Source organism: Vanellus vanellus (genome assembly GCF_965231255.1).
Source record: "Vanellus vanellus genome assembly, chromosome: 2".
Taxonomy (NCBI): domain Eukaryota; kingdom Metazoa; phylum Chordata; class Aves; order Charadriiformes; family Charadriidae; genus Vanellus; species Vanellus vanellus.
This window is the reverse complement of record NC_138906.1, coordinates 163,954,315-163,980,512: the sequence shown is the minus strand read 5'-3', so window position 1 is coordinate 163,980,512 and position 26,198 is coordinate 163,954,315.

Here is a 26,198-nt window from a genome sequence, read left to right as displayed (position 1 = left end):
ATTCTGAGCTAAGGATATGGTCTACTACCTATGCCAGCCTTTATCATAACATAGTTTTTCTTCCTTAGCACTTCCTGTCCAGTCTCAATGTGGACAAAACCAGAGCTTGTACTTTGGCTAAAAATCTCTGGTAGCTTTTTTTTTTTTTTAATTGAAGTTTTAAATTTCTTTAATTATCCAGAAGTTTTCCCATTATTTATTCTATTTTGATATAATCTTTTCTGAACTATACCCACTATTCCTAACAAGGTTTTACCAGACTTCCTTAATAAATATAATGATTTTCCATCTCTGCAGGCACTGCTTTTTCTGAGCCATCCTTGGATCCCATTAGCCTTTTCATGGTTGTGTTACACTGATGACTCACAGTCATCCGGTGATTAACAAGTACATCCAGATCCTTGTCAAATTATCTGTATGTTAAACTCCCAGGTACAACTAGATGTTCTTGTTAGTCCCTAATAGCACAACCTTATATTTTGTACTATTTAATTTATTCATTTCAATTCAGACATTGCAGTCTACAAGGTCATCTCTTCCTTTCTGAATCTTCCTGTATTGAAAATGCCTCCTAAATTTGTGTCACTGTGGTGGTACCTTTTGTACTGACATCATTAATGAAAGTTTTAAATAAAAGTGGCCACAAGAAGTGGGTTTGGGTTTTTGTTGGTTCATGGGGTTTGGAGGTTTGGGGGTTTTAAGTTTTCTCATTGTATGTATTGTTTATACCCTCTGGATTTTCCCCTTCATTAGAGTGTAAACTTCTTAAGAAATGTTTTCTTTGTCTTCATCTGTGAATAATTTTATACAATAAGATTGAAATGCAAGAAAAAAAGAAGCTGTTATTTTTTATCTAGTATCTGAAGTCTAAAAGCTAATAGGATAAAATATGAAATAAATGAGCGAGTCAGCAGATATTTAAGAATTAAAGCATAACAGACAAGTCACTGAGGTACCAAAACTGGATCTTTTCTTCACGTTTCGCATCAGACTTTCAACCTGCACCTTCCAAATCTTACACGTTTGAGAATATTGTCAGGAACCATTATCCTGCTGCATCCGGCCCTTTGATGAGAGACTGCTGCTTTCCAGGGCTGCCTCTGCCTCCTCTTCTGCCGTCTCGTGAGATTTACACTCAGTCTGAGCTTGTAAGCTTGCTGGGGCCTGGCTAATTCAGCCTATGAGATACTCCAACAGGAGTTTTCTAATTCCTAAGGATTTCTAATTCCAGGAGTTGAGTACAAATCACAGTCTATTCACAGGGATTTTCGGCTGTTCATCCTGTGCTCTTACACCTCAGCAGTGAAGCACACGTCTTTGTTGGGGAGAACCTGGCTCAAAAGATAACCCAGGTATTCCTCTTCATGAATGTGGATATCGACATCATCTTCCTGGTTTCTCTGGTTGCCATAGCGATCAATGGCGAAAGGGAGAGTGGTTTGGGCAAAGCACTGCAGGAAAAAATGTATTAAATTGAACTAGGTAAATGTAGCTGGCATGAAGTAACGCTAACAGCTTGGTTTTAAAGCCCTTTTCTGTAGAGGGTGAATTTACAATGAGGAAGATCAACTACTTCTGCCAAAACCCCCCTCTTGAGCAGGTGAGTTAGGGGTGGAATTGAAAAGCAGACTTTTTTTGCATATATATACCTGGGTGACTGATTATACTCTTGCATGGGTTTAAGAAAACATCGCTATATCTCCCATTGCCTCCTCAGGGAAATATACTAGATGGGATGATACACAAGGTGCAGTGAAATTGTGCTTCCTGGGTACTAAACTCTCAGCGTAGGCACCCGCTTAACTCCGAGCACACGAGTGCAGATAGGTGTGATAAGTATATGTTCAAGTGCTGTGTCTGAATCAAACATTAACGCCATGAATTTCAGCTCAGTAGAATTAAACAGCACGACGGCTCTCATCCATACTAAGGCAGATAAGCAGCGTTGAAAGCACATGAATTCAAGGTGTCCAGTATGTCCAAAAAGCTCCTATTGAGCTTAATAACTGCTACAAGTTCTAAAAGCTCTGAAAACTGGACTCCTTTTGTACTCTGTTCCCAAACTGTAACTGACAGAGAACTTCAGAAATTCACTTTACTTTACCTCAGTTTCCCTATCTATAAAAGGTGGGGGGGAATCCTGAACTCTCTATTCAAAGTGGTTTTGAAACTTGCTGAAGAACAGTTCACACACAAGCAAACACATTATCATTATTATTATTATTATTATTATTATTATTATTATTATTATTATATAATAGCTTTCTTTAATCAAAAATTTTTGATCTGCACCTTTAAATACATTTGGTGAGAGAATGCAGTGCAGAATTCAGTCTCAATCCTGAACAGTCAAAGTCAAATAACTTTACCAGAGCAGCAAGGGACTAATCTAGAGGACAACGTGGGATACAGAAATATCCAAACCGAGATAAGCTTTTGAACCGAGAGCTGCAGCAGGAGCACAGCACATTAATTATGATGATTATTTATATTTCACAATTCTATAGCACTATTCATTTGCAACAAGCTTTCCATATATAGATACTGTAGAGAGGCTCCATAGTGAGAACCTCTTCTATAGCACATCTTCCTGGAGGATGGTATTCAGTTGATACAGGATACTTACCTCAGAAGTTGGGCAAAACACTTTTATCTAAAGACTCCAGTCAATCCCAGCTTACAGAGAAACGGTATTTAGTTATTCAAAATGCACATGAAAGGCAGTCCTTCAGGAGTCTAAAAACAAACTGCAATCTTTTTTTCCTTAATGCAGTTACTGAGTTTCTGGCAACTTGAGAGAGAGTTCTCTGTCTGCATGTTTAAGCCACAGTCTTCGAATTAGACAAAGCTTAAAACTGGAACATGTTGCACTGAAATTTTAGGGGATATAATTTTATTTTTTTTTAAATATATGAATAGCCTAACCTCCAGGAGGTTAGAAATTCATCTGAGAGGAAACCGGAGTCTACCACTATGCAGAAATCTTTTACACTTCTCTCACTATGAATACACTCTTCAAATAAGATTAAATTACTTTTAGCAATAAAGGGTGACCTATAATGGAAATCAACGTTAAAATTCTTGTTATGTCCAATGGAATCAGGACTTACCTATAATACTATTTTGTAGTGGCCTTATCCTTTCTACAGAACAGCAAAGGGATTTTTTGCTCCTCTGATTCACATTTAGGCTGAATTTACTCAGCTGTGATGTATTGCGAGTTGCAGTAATTGAGGGGATGGGCTTTGTTGGAGGTCTGTCTGTAAATATAATACAAGGCGCATTTGTACAGCAGTGAAAAGGATCTTTGCCAATGTTAACATGAGTTTCTAAGACCTTAACTTATGTCATGGCTACACTGTATTGAAATATAGCTACTATCACTATTACTACTAGTAATAATAATGACGACAACAACAACAACCAGCACTGTTCCAAAATACTTTCACTCTCACCCTAAGCAATATACAGGGTAAACAGAAAAAACAAACTTGTAACAGGCATCATATAAAACAAATTCTGCATTTGCAGCTTAAATTAGGACCTGGGGTAACTCCAGCTGGAGTAGAAGGGAAAGGCTCTAACCACTAAGCTCTTGCTGTTTTTGAAAAAAAAAAAAAAAAAAAAAATCTGCAGAGCTCCAGGGTCTGCCATTCCCGCCCTCCCAGCCCTCTGAAGATGATGAAAAACACAAAGGTTTCAAAAGGTAAAACTCAGTAGCTTCAGGTTTAGGGATCAGTTATCAAAGGAGGGAATGCCTCTCTGCCCTTTCAAAGGGACAGACACACCCTGGCTTTCTGACTAGTCTCTGAGCAGGGATATAACGAGTCCTTTCTTGTTTGCGCCATATCTGCCAGTTGCACAGATGTTCCCCTCATTAGCAGAGGTGATGGGCTAGATGGGAGCGAGCCATTGATGACCGCTTGGACCGTTCTGAATTAAAAGATAAACAGGAAAGAGCAGAACACTGGGCAACTATTTCTCTACATTTCTCCAACAATAAATGGTTCTGTGTGTATCTATGACAACGCTACAAGGATGGAGATGATTCCAGTGTTCACAGAATGTGCCTAAGTACAAACCTACAAGCAGAACAAGAGCAACGGAAGCAGGAAAATGAATTTGCCGCAACAAAGCAAAGGGGGCTAGAAATAGTCACAGACTTAAGTAAAAATGCAAGCAGTATAATTTGTAAGAATTCAGTGAAGAAGATAAAGGAAGCACATGAAGTGTAAACTTAGACAACAATAAGGAACCCAGGATTCTCTTTAAAAAGGGACTGCATGAAAAGAAAGAGCTGCTTGTATTAAATTAGGTTTACAATGAAGCAGTTATAAAAATAGGCACACAGATTTTTTTGTAAAATTTTACTTGCTTAATTTATTTTTAACTAAAATGTAATTTTTTTTACAAATTGAAGATCTGCTTTGAATGCAGTAGAAAAAGGAAAGGAAAAGAAAGGGAAAGGGACAATGAAAGTATCTACAGAAGCCTAATGCATCAATAGTAACATCAGGAAACTTGTGATGACCTATCAATTATTTCAATAACTCCTGATTTCCTATGAATTTCTGCCTTGTGATTGACTGTGTTGCTGCTTTGATTTTTAATGAGCTTTGCTTATAGTTAGGACACTCGAAGGAAAATTTGTACTATTCAGAAGTCCCCTGTCAAATGAAATTTAAGTTCTTGGTGAAATCTTACCCACTCTGGAGAATATAAAAATTCTTACTCAGGGTACCTGATTTCTCCAAACTTTGTAGTGCTTTGGGTTTGCCTAAATTATAGAACAGCTAGTTGTCTAATGTTAGACTCAGCCAAACTGGCAGATTTCTTGGACTCTTAGACCGAGTTCATTTTGCTCGTACATTTAAACTTCCAAATGTGAATTCTGAAGGGCAGAAAAAATGTTTATGGGCTGTTTTACCTCAAACCAGGACAGTGTATACTAACTTCTTGCCTTCATAGTGTAGACACAGGCTTCAAGATGCAAACACTAGTCAGTTTTGGTAGAAATTGATTGACATTTCCAAAGGTCAGAGCAGCAAGGAGCAATACACAGGCAAATGGGCACATATAGACTACGAATACTTTTCTTTCAGGTGAGATTCATCTCCAGGTGGTAAACTCTTGGATTTCAGTCCCTACATATAAGTACATACACCTGAGTGAAGTATCTAAGCTCCTACTATTATCAGCAAATGGCTAAAATTTGACTCCATTGCCTCCACGTAGCAACCAGTGCTGTCTGAGATACCCTGTGGTGCCCAAGGTATCCATGAGGACCTGGCAGACACGGCCAAGAACGTATGGGTGACCCATGTTATGTTGAATTAGTACCTGAAGGCCAGGTAGGGTAATCTAGATTTCTGAGAAGGCATGAGGAGACTTACTTCTGGGTAGCTGTATCAACTCCCTAATCAAAAATAAAATCTGAAAAGTGATTCGCCCTAAAGTGTTACAGCTACTTAGGTGAATCCTTGGAAGTTTAGAAACCCTTGTCTCATTTAGATACCGAAATATAATTGATTACAGACTGGAGCTCAGTCCCATCCCCTGTTTCCATTGGAAACACAAACAGACAGAATCAAAGTCATGAAAAAGTGGGGAATAAAAAGCCTGTAAGAATGACTATGCAACATATTGGAAAATAAAAAAAAATTACATAAATAAATAAATAAATAAAGTCCTTATTAACTTCTATAAGACTATTCATCTGCTTAAATTAGATTATTTACTTAACTGTGTTGCAAAACCAGGACCATATTGTGAAAGAGGAAAAAAAAAATAAAAGGAAAAAAATTCCAAAGTGATTTCCACAAAGTGAATATTTAAAACACAAAGACCCAAAGTACTTTTAATTTTTCTTTCAGTCTCTGGGCACCTACATGCTCACCATCTTAACTCTTTTTCTCAGTTTGTTTTTTTCTTTAGCAATGTGTTCTTTGCAGTTAATCATGGCGCTTTCAGAAAAGAAAAAAATTCCTAATTAATTAGCACTTCAGACAGAGGTATTTAAATACAATTACATATTTGCAGCTTTGGGGTTTTAAACAAGCCTGATTAAAGTGAACATTGAAGTTGACTCTGTTGAATTCACACATGAAAAAAATAGTTTAGGTTTTAGGTATTTTTCAGGTGTCCCATACATTTTTAGGATGCAGCATTCCATGTCTCTCAAGAGCCTAACACATTCAGTCCAAAGAGAAGGACCCATTTATGTTTTATCAGGGATCAGCATCTGACAGAGGTGAATATTTAAGTTATTCTTCTGCAAAACACATGTTTAAGTCTAGTAAAATGACTTCTGTTAAAGTTATTTGGGCTGGCTATAGTGCAGCTAAAACAATTACTAACTTATCGTAAGAGGGCTTATTACTCATTACTTACTGTAATGTCAATTTGGAACAGCTTGTAGATCCAAATGGTAGAGACTGTGTTGCAAAACTATCCCTTTAAAAGGCACCTTATCAAATGCACAGCCAGGTAAACACATTTGAAATAAAGCTAGGAATCTGTAAATAAGCAAATATGTGAATTATTTCAGGGATTTTGGTCTTCTCACTTGTTTAAATATCATTTTTGGTGTACAAAATTCCTCTGCCACTGCTCGGCTTGGTGGGCGCATTGTGGATCTAAACTGTCTTTACAGGCAATTGCCAGAACTGCCTTTCTAGATTGACTCTCTAGAAACTTTAGTAAATCTCTGTCAGTGTTTAAATGACTGCACTGCTGTTCCAGGCTGCTGCATCGCACCCAGACCTGTGCCATCAAAGGCCTTTTATATTTTATAGCTCAGAAAGTTTGAATGGTCCCGTTGTGTTATTCTCCACATGAATTAACTGGTATTTCAAAAGCTACTGAGGCCCCGCTTCATTCATAAAGTAAGCCATGTTTACAACTTTATGAATTTTTGAAATCAATTATACTTGATCTCAATTTCCATTATTTTAACAAATCTGGAGAGAGACTAGTATCTTTTAGAACTCTGCAACTATAAAAGAAATGTTCCAGTGTGGGCTGGAGCATCGTTCCATCTTTCCTCTGAATGCAAAGCACATGGGAACTTTGTAACGGCTACGTACTGGATATCTAATGGTCATGTAATTTAGGTTGCTGTTGGTCCTCAGCATTTCCTAGAAAACAGTTTCTTCTCATCAAGAAATGACTGGAGTTAGAAGTTGCCTTCTCCTTACTTATTTGTACTTGTAAACTCCTGTTTCACCTGGTCACTGACTATCACTTTCCTCCTATGACCCTCTTTGTCTTTATGCATGGCAAAACACATCCATAAAAACAGTATTTTTCATCAGTATTTTTTCAAGATGCTACACTACCTTCATGTAGACCATCAAGGGCCATTGCAACATTTCATGCCCCATCTGTGACAAATTATTAGGGTGCAATCTGCAGTTACAAGTCAAAGCTATCATTTGAATCAATGTCTGTGTTAAAGTGCTATTGTCACCCCCTACTAACAGCTCTGTCGCTCGCTGGTCACAGCTCCTCTTTCAATTTATTATTTTGGCAGCTCAAAACAGGTGATTTTTTCCCTGAAAGCTGTGGGACACTGTACTGAAACAATTCTCCAATATTGATTTAGAAAGCGTACCTATTAGCTTTTGTTTTCTGTCACCGTGTTGTCTCAACACCTGCAAAACTACTTCTAATAACAGTGTATTTGATTCTTTGAAAAACAGGGGTTTGGAGATAGGTTGGTCTTTCATTTCAAAACAAGCTTTTCTTGCAAACCCCGTGATGATGGAAACAAGCATTTCTAAATGGGTAATCCTGGCTGTTTACATTATTGTCATATTTGGGTCCCTCAGTGAAAGACTGAGCCCCTTTGTGCAGGGTACGGGCTACACACAAAGGAAGAACTCATTCTATGTTCTGTGGGAGAGTTTTCATGTCATATTAGCCCTCATTCTATCTCATTTTGCTCTATTTGCTTTAGTTCTGATTTATTTTTATTGTTATTAATAGTAAAGATGTAAGTCCTGAAACAGTCTATTAGGAATAAAATATTTTTGGGAGGCAATTAGGAATTAATGTTGACAGAGTTTAAAACTGAGGCATTATCAGCAGCTTTCAGGGAAATGATCTGACGGGAAAAGACAATTGATTATAATTTGACTTCCTCCTCCCCCAAAATACGAAAAATCAAACTAGCAAAAATACATAAAAGGACTTCATGTCTGCAAGCTTGTAACAGTGTGGTTTTTTCATAAGCTGAAAGGGGATTTACTGGTCTGTGATGAGTTGTTAAAAAGAAGTGTCATTTTTCATATAGATTCTTTCAGAACATAAGCCAGTCTCTGTGTTGTCACTTAAATGCTAGCCAGTAGCAGGAGCAGTTTAAATTGGCATTATTAACATTTATTTCCAAAGCTAGATGCTAAATGAACTTTGTTTTTGCTTCTACCTGTCTGTATTTCTAGCTGCAGCTTGAACGATGACAGAATAATTGGAATCAAAGGTGATAAGAAAATGAAAAATAAAGAGAAATCAAGTACTTATGCCAATCAATCAGTAACCAAATATATTAGGGACAAATATAAATCTTCTCTTCCCAGAGATTATAGTTTAACTCATCCCGTAATGTACATTTCACATTTCAAAGGCTGTATAATATAAATTGGCTTTTATATTCAAAATACAAATCGGTTGCTGCTCACTTTCTTCGCTTGTTCTTCCTTGAAGTTGCATAAAGAATCTCAATAAGCACCACGTTTTAAAAACATCAGTCTGGAGAGACGGAGATGTCACGGTGTTTTACGATTCTGGGCTGTATACTCAGAGGGGCTCTTTTCACTGTACGCAGGATTTCTAGTCGAATGGGGTTCTGGGACAGCAGACAGTGAAACAAGCAGTTGTATGAATATGTACCACCGCAAGAATGAACTCTAAAAATATTGCAGAGGTAAAGGAAATCAAAGGAAATCACAGCTTTTGGTGGGCTTTGGATTAATAACTATCAACCAGCACTGACAAGAAGGGAGACAGATCTACTGCCCCTCCATTGGAAGGTCTGGGAACTCCGACCTCATGGATGGTGAGGACAGTGAAGTGACATGCTGTTCATTTTGCCTGGCTTGAATACAGTTAATAAATACAGTTTGCCACTGTGGCAAATTAATTCAGACCATTCTAAGAAGGATCTCTCACAGAAGGACCATTATCTCATCCTTTCTAATACCATCATTAAGAAACCAGATAGGACAGTTGAAGCTTGCACAGGCTATGAGGACCACCTGCACCCCACTGCTTTGCAAATAAATCCCTCCAAGAAGGTTGGCACAGTAGATACCACCCTAGCCAGGCCCATGGGGATCCCTTAATATGTTTAGCAATGGCTGGTGGCTAAATTTGCCTCACATCCATTTGGGGCCTTCCCTGAAAAATGCAAGGTCTGTGCAGCTCTTGTACATACCTATATTGTTCCGAAATGAAGGTGTCGGCATTAGCCACCGCTATGTTATGTGTCTCTTCCACACCTCTCACATGAAATGTCGCCTTGGTAACTGTGGACAGAGTTGGGACAGCTTGCCTGGAGTACATCCAAGGGACCCACGCGCTCCAGGAAGCAGGCTGTAGTGCTATCTCCAGGACCTTTTCATTTCATATGTTGTGTCATCCTTTCATCCCTTAATGGAAATGCACTGGGCTGTTCCTTCAAGAATGATGCTTACTGGTTAGAGAGCAAGCTGCAGGGACAGTCATACTCTGTCTCTGTCTCATTCCTCTTCTTATAACAATGTTCAAAGGTTGAAGAACTGTGGTCTACATAAATTGGGATCGGGGATCCTCAGTCCTGTGGTTTGTTTTGTCCTGTTTTCCAGGGAATAGCTGGTAATAACTCTGGATTTTCTATATTATGATTCACAGAATAGATTTTTGATTTGTTCTCTTACAGGTGGAGGGGCCGAAAACAAAGCGTGCATGTTCCAAGTTAAAAATACTATAGATTTTACCACTACTAAAGCTATAATTTATTTTTATTTTATTTTAATGCAAGCAACATTTTCCATAGTATAATTCACATAGGCAGATTATTTTGATGGAAATTTTGTGGGTCAGAGGTTCTTTGGTGGCTTCTGAGGAGAAAGATGTTCATGGGTTATGAGACTGCTGTTTGAATGCCTGAATGGCATAATGGGAACCAAGGACAAAACCTTGTTTCTCTCACATGCTATATGTGTAACTTAAGCACTAAATCCCACTTTCTTTTTCTTTCTATAGCAATTTTCAAAATATATCAGATGAAAGGCAAAAGAAAACCTGGTTTTGACATCCTTAAAGTTTTCAACATGATTGTTTATGATACTCAAAAAGCTCTTATCAGTACATTAATTAGGATTATGTGTTGAAAGGTAAATATTTTTTATTTATTCTACAGATGATTCAGAAAGTACACTTATTTCACAAAAATTATTTGATAGACATTTAAAAGAAATAGAAAATTATTTTGCAAAGGAGTTTCACTATGAAACTGATTCATATAAATTAAATACTTGTGTAATAAGTGTTTCATCTGTTTCTGCTTGCAGCTGACGCATGGACACATTTGACTCGAGGCAGGCATCTGTAAACATCATTGTAGCAACTTTATTTCTTCTTGCTTTTCTGCTCTTTGTGTGTACCAATACATGTACTGAAAGATCAGAATGTGCTTAAGTATATTACCGAATTCGAGACAGATTACAGCGTAGGAGCTTGCAGGTAGTTTAGAGCTGATCAATGCAAAGTTGCTATTAAAAACAGGGAGTCAATTGCATTTGATGAACAGTGGTTAGCCTACAGCTTTCACTGTCTGTGCCTTTCTGCAGATATTTCTGGCATAAAATATCTAACCTAACTAGAAAAACCTTTCTTACATCAACCCAAAATTGAATCATGAGGCTTAAAATTCTCTTTTGTTTAACATTTCCTGAATCCCAGGGAGTGTACTTTTCAGAGGTGAACAGTGATTCCGAGTAGCTAAATGTTTTGGGTGATTTCCGTAGAGGAATCTAAGAAGCCCTTCCCAAATTTAAAGAATATGTTGAGGATGTGTCTTATGAAAGCTCAAATGCTTTCTGTATCAATGATTGACTCCAAAGCACTAAACATATTTCAAATTGAAGAGTTTGGCATGTGCATCACATTTTTTTTTTTTAATTTAGTATAACTAGTTTATAGAGCCAAGAAGGTGTCAAGAGTGCCATAAGAAGAAATGTCATGGTATGTTTCTTCCTATCAGGTGTGAAGGGCATTCAGTGGGAGCAGGAAGTGCTGACGATCCCACAGGGAAGTTCAAGTGTTCACTTCTATCAAAGGTGACTGCAAACGCCACTTTTGATGGCACCAGATCTACATACATATCCTCTTCTAAAAGAAGGGAAAATAAAATGTCTGTCTTGGATCAGGTAAGCTCTTCTGGAAGGATTTACTTTTCTGACCAGTCTGGAAAGGACACGGGTAGTCCCTGGGTCATTTTCTTCATAACTCTTGTGTTAAAGAGGTACCTGTCAGGGCATCTAACAGATAATAGCACCTGGGTAACCTTGTGTTGTGACAATGGTGTATTCTGCTGTTGTTATATCAAGTGCCTGCAACCTCTGCCAGTTCAATCTGCTTGAGATAAAACTATCACTGAAGTTGTCTGTAAAGGCTTTGTTTGTAGTAGCACCGTGTTGAATGAATTTTGCTAAAAGACAAAGTCAAGTGACAAACTGATCAAACATCAGCTATCTGTTGTTGGTACTCCTGCCAGAATGAGTCTTTCAATTGCCATGTTCTCCAGAGGCTCTGGGGAATATCTGGTGGTTTGAAGATTTGTCTTCTGGTCCAACCTAATAAAAAGATATTGACTATTTCAGTTTCATTCCCTATTTTGAAGCACAGTGGCAGTTCGTAATACTTTTTTTCAGCATGTTAACCGCCTATCTTGAAACTATTTTACAATTAATAGCCCTGTAGATGAAATAAGCAAGTTTTGACAGTATCATCCTTGTCCAAGATAAATGCTATTTATCACCAAGAATATTCATTGGCTCTGGTATGTGCATGATGTTAAACAAAAATAAATAAATCAAAAAGCTCAACAGTCCATTTTCAATCAGTACATTGGCAAGCCTGAGAACGGCATATCAATTCTGGTGGCCAATAGCACCCAAAGGAACAATGTGACATTCTTTGACTGTCCGACCTGAAAGATAAGGTATCCATTTATAGGTGGGTCAGCTGAGGTAGCATTTGATAGAACTCAAACTTTAGAAAGCTCAGAATTTCATATGAAGAACCTTAGTTAGAATTTCAGTATGCCATAAAGATCATTTCTCACAGCATCGCTTTAATGTATTTCACTTATACCCTACTGCTTGCAAAAAAGAACATAATCAGGAAATAATACAGAAATTGTGAATTCATACCTTTAAAGAAAAACATTATTAAGATATAGGTAAAATATTGAAGAAATTTAAAAAAAACAAAAAAGGTCATCAGGCTAATTGTCACAAAACAAAAATATTTTCATCTCTAAGAGTGACAAACAATGCATTGTTCTTTCTCTCAAAAATCCCCAAATCAAAACCAGGAACAAAATCCTCAAGCAATTGTGATAGAATGGCAGTATGTCACTTGGAAATAATAACTTTAGAACCTTGCAAAAATTCATTTGGCATGGAAAGATTTTCAGAACAAAGACAAAAGAAGAAAATGTGTAAGTTTTTGCTACTTATATCTGAAATTGCTAAGACTTTTTTTCTTAGCAGACAGTTAATAAATTCAGAAATTCTTCTGTTGTTAGAAAGAAAACTACCATTTGTGACAATATGTAACATTCTGTATTTTTATGAGAACTTTTCATTTTAAATTAAAAGATCTGTAACAGTAATCATGACTAAATATTATTAAAAATGGAGAAGTACATTTTATTTTGTGAAAGAAAACAGTGCAAGGGGAAGAACGATAAGATGTGTTCAGTACAGAAATAATTATGCCTTCGCTGATTCCTGTGTAATACACCATACATTTTGGCATGCCAATGGAAACAGTCATTTTGTGCTGTCTTTGCGCTTTCTAATCAATGAAAGCTACAAAACAGAGCAAGGTAGATAGGTGAACTAGAAGCAATTATATTTGCTTTGGAGAGAAAAACTATGTCCTGATTAAGGCTTGCTTTGCTGAAGCGATAGTCATGACCAGCTTACCAAAGTGCGCTCACTCCTAAGATGACTACGTTGCTTTCAGAACCAGAGGTGCTCTCTCCACATGGCCTATGAACAGCCTGTACCAACACACACCTGGACATATCACAGATTCCCTGGTACTCCTTTGTAGTCCATGAAGTTCATGTTGATAGAGTTAAAAGCATCCGTACTACAATCCATACAATAACTTGCAGCCCAGACTTTCAAATAGAACAATTTGCACCCTCAACTCCCGTGACTCTGTTGACCAGCTATGTATAAACTATAAAGGTTGTTTAGGCTTATCTCTTCATATATTTATATTTTCACTGCAGATGTCTCCATTAACTCAGATGGATCATAACTTTTTCTGTCCTCTCTTTAATCATTGTTTTGGATGACACCCTTCTGACTTGGATTACAAGTTGTGTCATTCTTCAGGATCTTCTGTGAACCTTTTCCAAGGCACAGACGCTAGCTGTAAATGTCATGGGGATGATTAAGCAGATACCGTTTAAATATTTCTAATAAAGAAATGTATGGTTACATGAGGGAATAAAAAGACCCTACCATGATAGGTCAGAGAAATCCCGCACTTAGAAATGCCCATTTTCTTTCCATTGACAAGAAACACACTTGAAGGACACTAAATGAGCTGTTGATCTTTGTTGTAGATATGTTGAAATGAGATTCAGTTTCCCAAATACAGACATTTGATGAAATCCAAGATCCACAAGATCCACAGGGCATATGCTCCACCTATGTATTGCTCTGCAAAAGGGCTTATGACTTTTGCAGGTCCGATGTAGCTACCAATCCCATGAAGATGCCTCTGTTATTCCAGGGCATCTCAGGCAGCACCAGATGCCTATATTTAAGTTATTCAGTTATGACCCTGAATCCATTCCAGATTGTTAAAACAAGAGTGGTTTTAAAGAGTGGTTTTGGCAGTCATTTGCAAAGCAAAAAGTCTTTCTAGTTTACCTTTGTATTCTTGAACGCTCCAATATGAGAGGTTAGGGAAATGTGCATCTTAAGTCTTCTTTCTTTAAAAATTCACCATCTGAATTTTTAAACTATCCTTTTGCTGCTCCTAGAAATTTTCTTTAAAGGGACAGTCAGAAAATATCTGCTATAGTTTATTATCTTTATCCTTTAGGTCAATTATGAGGAAGAGAATCTTCCAGCTAAGAGCTTTAACCCTTGCAAAACAGTTTATCTTAATTTATTTATTTTTAGAAGTAAAATTTCAGCTTAATTCTTTTCAGAAAAATTTAATTGTTCAAATGCCTCTTCATAACAAAGGGATATGGCGTATAATTATTATTTGAGATCCAAACCAGAAATATCTGCTTAAAAAAAAGTAGATATTCTGTGTGTTGGGCTTTGAAATACGGTGACGACAATTGCAAATTATTAGTTAATTATGACAGGAAAATTGTATCTAATCTCTATTGATTTGTAAGAGTGGTTAATTCTTGGTCTGTGTTGTTAATAACCTGTACAGAGATGAAGCTGAGCTGCTTTTCTGTAATATCATGACTCTTGCCCCCAAAATTTCTGCTAATTCTCATTTTATTGAATTAAAATTTTTATTCCTGGTGTAGTCATTCACAAAAGGTGACCTAGAAATTTATTGTCCCCACTGAAGGGCTCTGTAACAGCGCCCTTGCCCCGAAGTCTTGCAGCCTCCACAGGCAGAGAACCAAAGCTCAGACAAACTAAAATATCCGTAAAATTAGTCAAAGTGCATGTAGGCAGCTCCCAGATAAACTCAGTGACTTTTAATTTAGATTCAACTTCTAAAAGTCTTCTTGTGAGTCCCACATTAGAGCTGACAGAAGTTGCTTTAATTATTTAGGCTCTTATTGTAAATGAATATTTCTTTTCTAGTGTAAAATGGAGAGCTGGATAAGCTTAAGCCAATAAGACGTTTAGAGTTCATGGCCATCCAAGCCAGACCTTACCCCAAAATATCTGACTATCATGAAAACCATCTCTTCAGATTCAGGAAACAGAACTTACAAAACATTTGTCTGACAGCAGAATTTATGTTCTAGTTGGGTGTTGGGAATCTCTGGGCAGGGGTGGAAGACCAAGAGAGAGAAACAGGCAGAGAAACTTCTGTGGGTCCAGAGACAACACAACTGAGGGCAACATTCCCACTTACCCAGCAGTGAGGTGGTAACACGAGGTGGAAAGCAAAGTGAACTTGGTGGCAAAATGAAGCCTAAACTCAGATGTGGTAGCTTTATTAGAGAGATTAATCAAGACTTCAGTGATTATCAACAGTACTATGCTCACTTTGACTCACATCAGCCATTTGGACATAGGACTGCCATCCAGCGTGACCTGGACAGGCTGGAGAGCTGGGCAGAGAAGAACCTAATGAGGTTCAACAAAAGCAAGTGCAAAGTCCTGCACCTGGGGAGGAAGAATGCAAAGCACCAGTATACGTTAGGGGCGGACCTGCTGAGAAGTAGCTCGGAGGAGAAGGATCTGGGGGTCGTGGTAGACAGTAAATTATCCATGACCCAGCAATGTGCCCTTGTCGCCAAAAAGGCCAATGGAATCCTGGGCTGCAGAGGGAAGAGTGTGGCCAGTAGGTCGAGGGAGGTCATTCTCCCCCTCTACTCTGCACTGGTGAGGCCACAACTGGAGTACTGTGTCCAGTTTTGGGCTCCCCAGTTCAAGAGGGACAGGGAACTGCTGGAGCAAGTCCAGCGAAGAGCAACTAAGATGATTAAGGGATTGGAGCATCTGCCTTATGAGGAAAGGCTGAGAGAGCTGGGACTCTTTAGCCTGGAGAAGAGAAGGCTGAGGGGAGACCTTATTATGGCGTACAAGTATCTAAAGGGTGGGTTGAAGGAGGATGGAGCCAGGCTCTTTTCAATGGTTCCCAGTGACAGGACGAGGGGCAATGGGCACAAGTTAGAACACAGGAAGTTCCGTTCAAATACACGGAAACACTTCTTTACGGTGAGGGTGACAGAGCACTGGCACAGGCTGCCCAGGGAGGTTGTGGAGTCCCCTTCTCTGGAGATTTTCAAGACCCGCCTGGATGCAGTCCTGAGTAATGTGCTCCAGGCAATCCTGCTTTGGCAGGGGAGTTGGACTAGATGATCTCTAGAGGTCCCTTCCAACTCTGAAAATTCCGTGATTCCATGATTCCGTGAACATAAAGCAACAATCACAGTAAAAATACACAAACAAGAATAGAAATGCTTCAGTTACTCCAAATCATCTGTTAAAACATTTTTAAGTATGTGCATACATCTGAAAGTTTAACTTTTTATCCTGATTTTGGAATGAATTGTTTTGAAATTGCAAATATTTCCTAGGGTAGGAAAACTAGTTAGTGTGCACCTTTATAAGTCAGACCCTGCCGAGAACATTTCACATTTCTTCCTTATGTATATATATTTTTTTTTAATATTTGTAGTCAAGGGCTTAGCCTGTTTTCTGTGAAATAGTTATATTGGAAAATTTTTGATATCTTTTCATTTCTGCAGATAATATCTTTCTGTATCTTTCTTGTTAAAATTATGTGTGTATATATATGCAGATTCTAATATTCTTGCACAGAGTCTTAACTTCTTTGGTAATATATGTATGTGAGGAGAAAAGCTTAAGCAAAGATTACAGAAAGACAGATATGTAGGAGGACTAGAAAATTACAATAGAACACTGGCAGCATGTTTTATTAAAATATATAAACTAGTGATTTTATATAATAATTTCTTAATCTTATTTATAATTCCTGCTTTTGTACACCTTGGTCAGATTTTTTTAAACTTTCATGCAGATTCAATTACATGCAGCTCAATAACTTAAGATGTACCAAGGAATTAGGTAAAATTTTGATAAGTAGCAGCTAAACGTAACAATATAAGGAATTTATCTTTTTTATAAAATCTAGACAAAAGAAATTGTTAGTTCTCCTTAGAGCTATTTTGATAAAATAATAATATCATTAGTTGATTGCATTTATTTTTTCTTAAAAACTAATCTTCGTAATTCTGACTTCTGTCTTCAGATTTGCTGTTACAATTAACCCTCACTTGTTGAAGTGAGCAATCTACTGCTCCTGATTGTTGAGGTTCTCACTGAGTAAAGCTCGTGGTCAGTGCTAACTATATGATCATAGCCATGGGTTTAAAAGACAATAAATCTGTGTTTGGTCTAAACTCACTTGACACAATAAACATTACTGTTTGATATGCATTGATATGCACGGTATGATATGCATTCAGCTGTCTTGAGACATATCACCTCGTGCTCTGACATCACTGATTCTCAGTCAAACAAATCATATCATTTACAGAAGCACAGGTCAAGACCAAATTAAGGAAAACAACATACTGAAAGGAACTGGAAGATGATATTATGTCATTGATCCAACAATAACAAGTTTCTATAGTTGAACACAAAATCCTGTCTAGTTTAGTGGTCTCTTTTGTAGATAAATTTGGTCTATCTCTTGCTCTCTGAGTCATTAAAGATCTTAAGAGCGGCCCTGAGTTTGATTTATCAATCAAGCTGCAGCTTAGTGAGACTCTTTTTTTCAAAATGCCATCAGCACTTGCCATATGTCACAGTATTCTGCACCCCTCTTAAATTGTTGGTCAGCACAACAGTGATATAGATACAGTCATCCAAGACAAGACTGCATTTCATGCATGAAACGGTTCAGCACACATACTGGCCAAGATCTTTAACAAAATACAGAAAAAACCTGATACTTTAGGTACTGAAGTTGAAATAACAGGGAAAGGTCTTAATGAAAAAAATTGAAAATCATGTTTTTCTTATAGCTATCGTATCGTCCACATTAGGATGTAATCAAGTTATTTAAAAGATCTTTGACAAAGTACCATTTGTGTCAGAAGGCTGTGAATTAGAATTGTGTAATTCCATAGTTGGAGGGGGTTTGAAGACATTTGAAGTCCATCCCTTTCTTTCAAGGCAGGATTACGTCTACATTGTTCATGACAGATGGTAAATGCACCTTCAGTTATGGAGACTACTGCATCCAGGCCAATTAATTTCCCTGTTATGTTAACCTGACCCCATTATTTCTTACTGTAGGAGCTATGGATATGGAGGAAATGTTATTCTCATCTCAAATGTTATCTCATCTCTGTTCAGAAGATTCTGTGTGTCTGAAGACTGTTTTCATATATTTTATAAAACATCATTCATTTTAAAACTTCAGTTTCCCCAGCTTTCATCAATGGTTTTGTTTTCTAGTTCAATCATTCTTCATTATGTCTTCAGTTCTGTCTGCAATGGACCCACATCTTTCTTGAAATGTGAAGTTCAAACCAGACATAGTATTCCAACTAATTTTTTTCTTTTCTCTGGAGATGGGAAGATTAATTTACCAGTGAGATTTAGCTTCAAATTTGATGGTAGGTGTCTTTTAGCTTCTGCTAAATCATTCATATTGACAGTACCAGCTAGGTATATGTTCTTAATAATGGGAGCATAAGAATCCACTGAATTTGAAGGCAGAGCTAGACACCTAAATTAGATGTTTTAATGTGAAGTTTTATGCCCACAGCATGAGCAGAGTGTAATCATATTTATATGCAGTTCTAGAACATTTTTCATTTTTTTTTGCAAGAGTATGACATTGTCCCTTGTTTTCACCTTCAATTCACTGTAATCCCTAGACCATTTCCTATGGAAACATCCTCCACAGCCATTTATTTTCTACGGTAGAGCTTTGCAGCTACTAGGTCTGGTGTGCTGCACTTAGTTCTATAAATAACGTTCTTTTTTTTTTCAGGCCATTGCTTTAGTTTATCAAGATCAGTTTGAATTATAATCCTATCATCCAACATACTTACAGCTCCTTTCAGGTTTGTGTCAGCTGCAAATTTAACAAGCATACCCTATATTTTTTTCAATCAGGTTATTAATGAGATAACTAAATAGTAGCAGACCCAGAAAAACCCCTAAAGGGCCATCGCTCAGCATATTCTGAAAACTAACCATTAATGATAACTCTTTGAATACAAATATCCAACAAGCCTAAATTCTACCTTTGTCCCAAAGGCTACTGTGTTCAGACAATGTATAATTCTCAAATAATATCTTCCACTGGTCTGAGTGCTCTGTATGCACCTATAGGGAAGTGTCTACGTTAGAAACAAGTGATGACTGCCTCCAGGTTTACTACTGCTGATCATAGTAGGATGAGTAAGTAATTTTTCTTTTACAGCAATTGGCACAACTCAGTTTGTGGCTGCACACTTACTGGCATCTCTATGGAAGGATGGATAATGCTCTTACTCAGCTTAGTACGAGCAAGGCTCCCTGGGATCCTTCAGCATCATAAGGATCAGGCCCTTGGGTGTCTAAAAACAGTAATAAAATTACTTATAATAAAATGTTTTTATTGTTGTTGTTGTTATTATATACTCATTTTAGTGCTTTAAGAAATGAACTTTTATGCAGAAGGGGGATGTCACCGCTGATAACACCTGATTTCTTCCAAAAAGCAACCTGTACTCTGTGCCTCTATCCCAGAAGAAAATTGCTGAGCCAATTCTTGACTAGAGTTAGTTTATGCTTTCTTATATGACAGCTTTAAGTGGCTCCTGGAGCAATAAATGAAATGTGATGGAGAAATAAGTGACAAGTCTAGCTGGTCTGTCTAGCTGTCTCGTGTTCAGAGTGACTGACTCTGTTGACTAAGTAGTGGATATAGATTTTGCTGTCACCACACACACACACAAAAAACAAACTACAAAAAAAACCACCAACAACAAAAAAAAAACAGTAAAAACCCTAGCCTTTTTTTGTGTAATTTTCATAGGTTTATACCTAAGAAGATGCATTTTTCTTTTACCTTTCTTTTACCTTTTACCTTTCTTGACATAATTGACACAAAATAACACTGCTAATGTTGATAAGGTGTTTCTAGATTTCATACGTGAGAGTAGAGGGAGTTAAAATACGAAGTCTAAAGCTAAGCTACCCACTGACCTGAAAATTCTATGCCTTCACGTGCAGCGATGATTTAACATGGGATAATATAGATATTTTCCCATTTCTCTGTCTGTCCTGCTCTTCCATAGGAGTTCAGTGTCCCTTTATCTTGGTGGTTTGTGAAGCAGCTGTTGAACCCCTTACTACAGCTTCTCACAACAAAATAAACTGGTACAAAGTGGATAAGTGGCTACTTTACAAGCATCTAGGACATCTCTGCACTGATATATTAAAGAAGCTTTGCAAGTGTCAATATTTAATCTGTCCTTAGTCATTACTTAGGGCGCAAAAGACTCATGTCTGGAGTGGATTGAGTAGATAGTTCCGTAGATTTTACAAATAGAATCATAGAATCATAGAACCATAGAATCATAGAATCATAGAATCGTAGGGTTGGAAGGGACCTCTGGAGATCATCTAGTCCAAACCCCCTGCCAGAGCAGGGACACCTTAGAGCAGGTTGTACAGGAACGCGTCCAGGCGGGTTTTGAATGTCTCCAGAGTGGGAGACTCCACCACCTCCCTGGGCAGCCTGTTCCAGTGCTCTGCCACCCTCAAGGTAAAGATGTTCCTCCTCATGTTTAGGTGGAACTTCGTATGCTCAAGTTTGTGCCCGTTACCTCTTGTCCTGTCACTGGGCACTACCGAAAAGAGCCTGGCCCCATCCTCCTGGTACCCACCCTCTAAGTATTTATAAGCATTGATCAGGTCCCCCCTCAACCGTCTTTTTTCCAGACTAAAGAGACCCAATTCCCTCAGTCTTTTTTTCATAAGAGAGGTGTTCCAGTCCCCTAATCATCTTCGTAGCCCTATGCTGCACCGCCTCCAGCAGTTCCCTGTCCTTTTTGAGCTGGGGAGCCCAGAACTGGACATAGTACTCCAGGTGCGGCCTCACCAGGGCAGAGTAGAGGGGGAGGATGACCTCCCCCAAACTGCTGGCCACACTCTTCTTGATGCACCCTAGGATGCCATTGGCCTTCTTGGCCACAATGGCATATTGCTGGCTCATGGTCATCCTGTTGTCCACCAGGACTCCCAGGTCTTTTTCTACAGAGCTGCTCTCCAGCAGGTCAGCCCCCAACCTGTACTGCTGCATGGGGTTATTCCTCCCCAGGTGCAGCACCCTACACTTCCCCTTATTGAATTTCATAAGATTCCCCTCCACCCAACTCTCCAGCCTGTCCAGGTCTCTCTGTATGGTGGCACAGCCTTCTGGTGTGTCAGCCACCCCTCCCAGCTTTGTATCATCAGCAAACTTGCTGAGGGTGCACTCTATCTCCTCATCCAAGTCGTTGATGAATATATTGAACAGGACTGGACCCAGTACTGACCCCTGGGGAACACCACTCGTCACTAACCTCCAACTAGACTCTGCACCCCTAACCACAACCCTCTGAGCTCTGTCTTGCAACCAGTTTTCTATCCACCTTACTGTCCATTCATCTAACCCACTCTTTCTAAGGTTCCCTATGAGGATGCTGTGGGAGACTGTGTCGAACGCCTTGCTGAAGTCAAGGTAGACCACATCTACCGCTCTTCCCTCACCTATCCATCCAGTCACACCATCATAGAAGGCTATCAGATTAGTCAGGCATGATTTCCCCTCGGAGAATCCATGCTGAGTACTTCTGATAGCCTTCTCTTCCTCCACATGCCTTGAGATGACTCCCAGAACAAGCTGTTCCATCATCTTTCCAGGGATGGAGGTGAGGCTGACCGGCCTGTAGTTCCTCGGGTCCTCCTTCTTGCCCTTTTTGAAGACCGGAGTGACATTGGCTTTCCTCCAGTCCTCAGGCACCTCACCTGTTCTCCAGGACCTTTCAAAGATGGTGGAGAGTGGCCCAGCAATGACCTCTGCCAGCTCCCTCAGCACCCGCGGGTGCATCCCATCAGGGCCCATGGACTTGTGAATATCTAATTGACCTAACTGGTCCCTTACTTCATCCTCCTCAACCCAGGGGAAGTCTTCCTCTTTCCCCGTTACTTTCTCCAAGGCCTGGGACTCCTGAGGGCTCAGCCGGGTAGTAAAGACCGACGCAAAGAAGGCATTCAATAACTCCGCCTTCTCCGCATCCTCCATCACCATGGCTCCTGTCTCATTCAGCAGTGGGCCCACAGCTTCTCTGGTCTTCCTTTTGCCTCCAATATACCTGAAGAAGCCCTTCCTGTTGAGCTTGACATCCCTTGCCAGGTTTAGTTCCAAGGCGGCCTTGGCTTTCCTTGTTTCATCCCTGCACACTCTGGCAGCATTCTTGTAATCTTCCCAAGGGGTTAGGCCATTCTTCCACTGAATGTAAACTTCCTTCTTCCACTTGAGCTTGTTCAGAAGCTCCCTGCTCAACCAGGCAGGCCTCCTGCATCCCTTGGCCGATTTCTTGCTCTTCAGGATGCACCGATCCTGAGCTTGGAGGAAGTGTTCTTTGAATACCAACCAGCTTTCTTGAGCCCCTTTGCCTTCCAGAGCCCTAGTCCACGGGATCTCCCCAAGCAGTTTCTTGATGAGATCAAAGTTAGCCCTCCTGAAGTCTAAGGTTGATTTTGCTTCTTGTTGTTTTGTGTGTAGTACCCTTGATCCTGAACTCTATTTTTTCATGATCGCTACAGCCTAGGGTGCCCCCAACCTTAATGTCCTCCACCAGTCCCTCTGTGTTGGTTAACTATAAAAAAGAACATCATCATTGCTTATCCACACCTTAGAAGGGTCTTCAGACCCTGGTGGCAGAATTGTTACCTTCTAGCTACAGACATGAAACTGGATTGTATTTCAGTCATGCACTAAAAAAACGGACATAGTTATTCAAATTAATCACAGGCGTTGTAGCTACAGACAGTTGTAGTGTATGTGCATATCTATATATCTATGTGCATATATTTATGCACATGTAACTATTCTGAACACATTTCAGAATCCACTCCTAATGCCGAAGTATTTGATTCAGAGCAATTGTTACCAACATGACTGATGAAAATTTAATTAGCTTGAGACGCCCAACTTATGCCCCAACCATATTCAGAGGATTTAAGCTCATTATTCCTTGATATTACTTTTTTATATCACAAATTTGATGTATTATATACCATACCATGAAATCACCATTTACACTGCAATGAGTTGAGATCTACAGCTACCTTTACCTAGCTATGTCTATTGTTACCTCTATATCTCTATTCAGGGGATGTTATTAAGGTGCGTGTAAGAATTTGCTGAACATCCTTGATAGAAAATTTTCTTGTGTAACAAACACAATTTTCAAAGGAGTTCTTTTAATTTTTCAGTACCCTTTGTGGTTTTTCCCAAGCATGACATTCATGCTTCAATGAAGAATTCCATTCAACCTGCAGTCACACACCCGACTGATCGGCTTGCACAAAGAAAGAACAAGAGGTGATACAGATCTAGTAGAGAAGTTAAATGACAGAAAAATCAAAATTATAGCAACTCAGCTAAGTGATTTGAGAGGTCAAAGCTCCTTGGCTGTTTACTAATAATTAATTTCACGTTATTTCTAGACTTTGTAAAATTTTGTGCTGTACAAGATTTGCTTCCAAGAGCTAATAGATGACAAACTTTTGAAAATAGTTGATGGGGGAAAAACTAGAGTTAATAATATTATAACTCTGCTTGCAAACATTACATTAAGTTCAGTAGCAACACTGCTTTTGAAATACTATACTGGAACAAATAATTTTCTGTGGGAGAATAATATCCTTGTAATACAGATCTGAGAACCTGTTCATTATGCTCACCCTGAAAATGAAGGGCTTTTCCCAGCAGTGCACGTTAAAGTGTTTCATCCAAACTAATTCCAAAAGTTTCAAACGACTGAGCTGCCAAGACCCCCTTGGTGACTCCCTTCTCAAACTGAAGAATTGTAAATGTCAGAATATAGATATTTGAGCTATTTTTTTTTCCATTTCTGTGTTTCATTGACTGTTAAATCTTACATCTTTTCATACAAAGGGAAGGACTTCAATGTCAGACAGATTCAGTTAAGAAAAAGAAGAACAAAAATGCAATATAAATAACTAATTAAAAACTGAAGTCTATATCTAAATGGGGTGGAAGGTGGTCTCTGTAAAAGAATTACATAACCAGATCAAAATTAGGAGACTGAACACCAGGATAGCTTTTTACTAACTCCTGAGGAAGGCCCAGAAACTTTTTGGGAACACGCCAGTTAGCACAGGGCAAAATCTTGTGATGGACAGTTCTAGTTTAACAATATTGAGAGTTAAGATGCACTGCCTGGGAACATTCCCAGGCACTGTTTAATTTCCAGCTATGAATGTCGTCACTACATTCTTTTTGGTGCTCTGCGCTGTAGTAGAGGTCATATTAGATTAGTTCATTCTCTTTTCTGAATCTCAGATCTGTGATACCCAATTCCTAATGGAGATCACCGTAGAGCTTTCTTTGAAAGTCTGACCCTATCAAACAGCATTGTGAAGTGCTGAGAGCTTTACTCAGAAGAAAACCTATACTGAACAGAGCCTGAAAAAAACGGTTTTCAGAGAAAGGCAATTTAGAAAAAAAATACGGCCTATTGAAGTGGTACAGCTGCTGGTACATCTGAGTTTTCTTTCATTTCAATCTGCTTTATCAGTGCTTCCTTTCCTTCATGCACAATTTGATGTATGAGGGCTGCATTTCTGATGTCAAAGTCATGGTTTTCCTCAAAATAAGGACAGTTATTTGCATACTGATTTCTTATGCGCCAGAAGATGCTGGATATCTGAAATGTTAAGTATCCCTTATATAAAGAGTGGAGAATCAGTGAGAAGCAAAACCAGTCACTGTAGCTAGGACGCAGGGTCACACACCATGTGGACAGCTCTGTGGAAGCACTCTGCCAGGCGCACAACCCTGAGGATAACACCAGGCTTGTGGTACTACAAGGACGATAGTCACGATTGCTTAGAGTTGAAGTTTTTATTTGAAAGAGGTGGAGATCATCTTAAGAAAAACAAAAGAAAACAAACAAACAAAAAAGAAACAGATTAGGCAGGAAGAGGTAATACAGGCAAAATAGCAATAAGATATCAAAGCCTTGTATTTATGGCTGGCTCTGTCAGTGAGGTCAAGAATACACTCCTGCACCATTCTCAAAGTACTTTAATTAGCTACCTCTCTTCAGTAATCTATGCACTCTTGTTCAATCCAGCTACGGCTGAGGGAGCACTGTTATTATTACCATTATTATGATCATCATTACTGTTATTAAACCAATAACAACACAACACATTGTTGAGTTACAAGTTTCAATCCCTTTTAAGTTAATTACATGAAATGCAGTTTACAATGCTGTAGACTGAAGCACTTCTGCTGTTTTCACACGACCCACCTTCCAGGTTTTAAGTTTTTCCAACAGGAATTTGGGGGTAATATCAATAAATAAAAATTTTCACATTTAAAGTGGTTTTTAAATAAAATGTGTCTCCACCTGTTCCAGTGCAGCTCTTATACTAAAACCCTAGTGAACTCTTCAAGACACAAGCTTGAATAAAAAACTGCACATAAAGCACAGACCAAGCTTTAGATAAAATTTAACCCAGGACAGAGAAAGACTGAGATTTGTAATGTTCATTCTTGTTCTTGCAAACACTTACTCTTGTACGTAATTTTAAGAGTAATAGTAATCTCATTAATTTCTTGTGTGCATACTATACATGTAGGAAGAGCCAAGTACAAAGTAATACAAGGTTTGGTAAACAAAGAGATAAAGAAAACAGAAATTCAGAACGGCCACTTGTTTCTCAGCATCCTTTCAGGACAAGAGTTTATCCATCAGGGAGACCCCACCTGCTAACCCTGCTGCAAGCACGGAAAATGAAAGAAAAACTGTGGAGGCTTCATTCATAAAATTCAATAAGCTTGGCTATGCTGAAAGGAAGCTTTCACTGCTCCCTCTATTAATTTCCTGTTTTTTGTCCTTCTTTTGTCATTATCTTTTTCTGTACATACCAGAAAACAGACTTTCAACAAGCAGTTATTTTATCAAGCAGTAAATAACGCCGGATCTGCCACTTTAT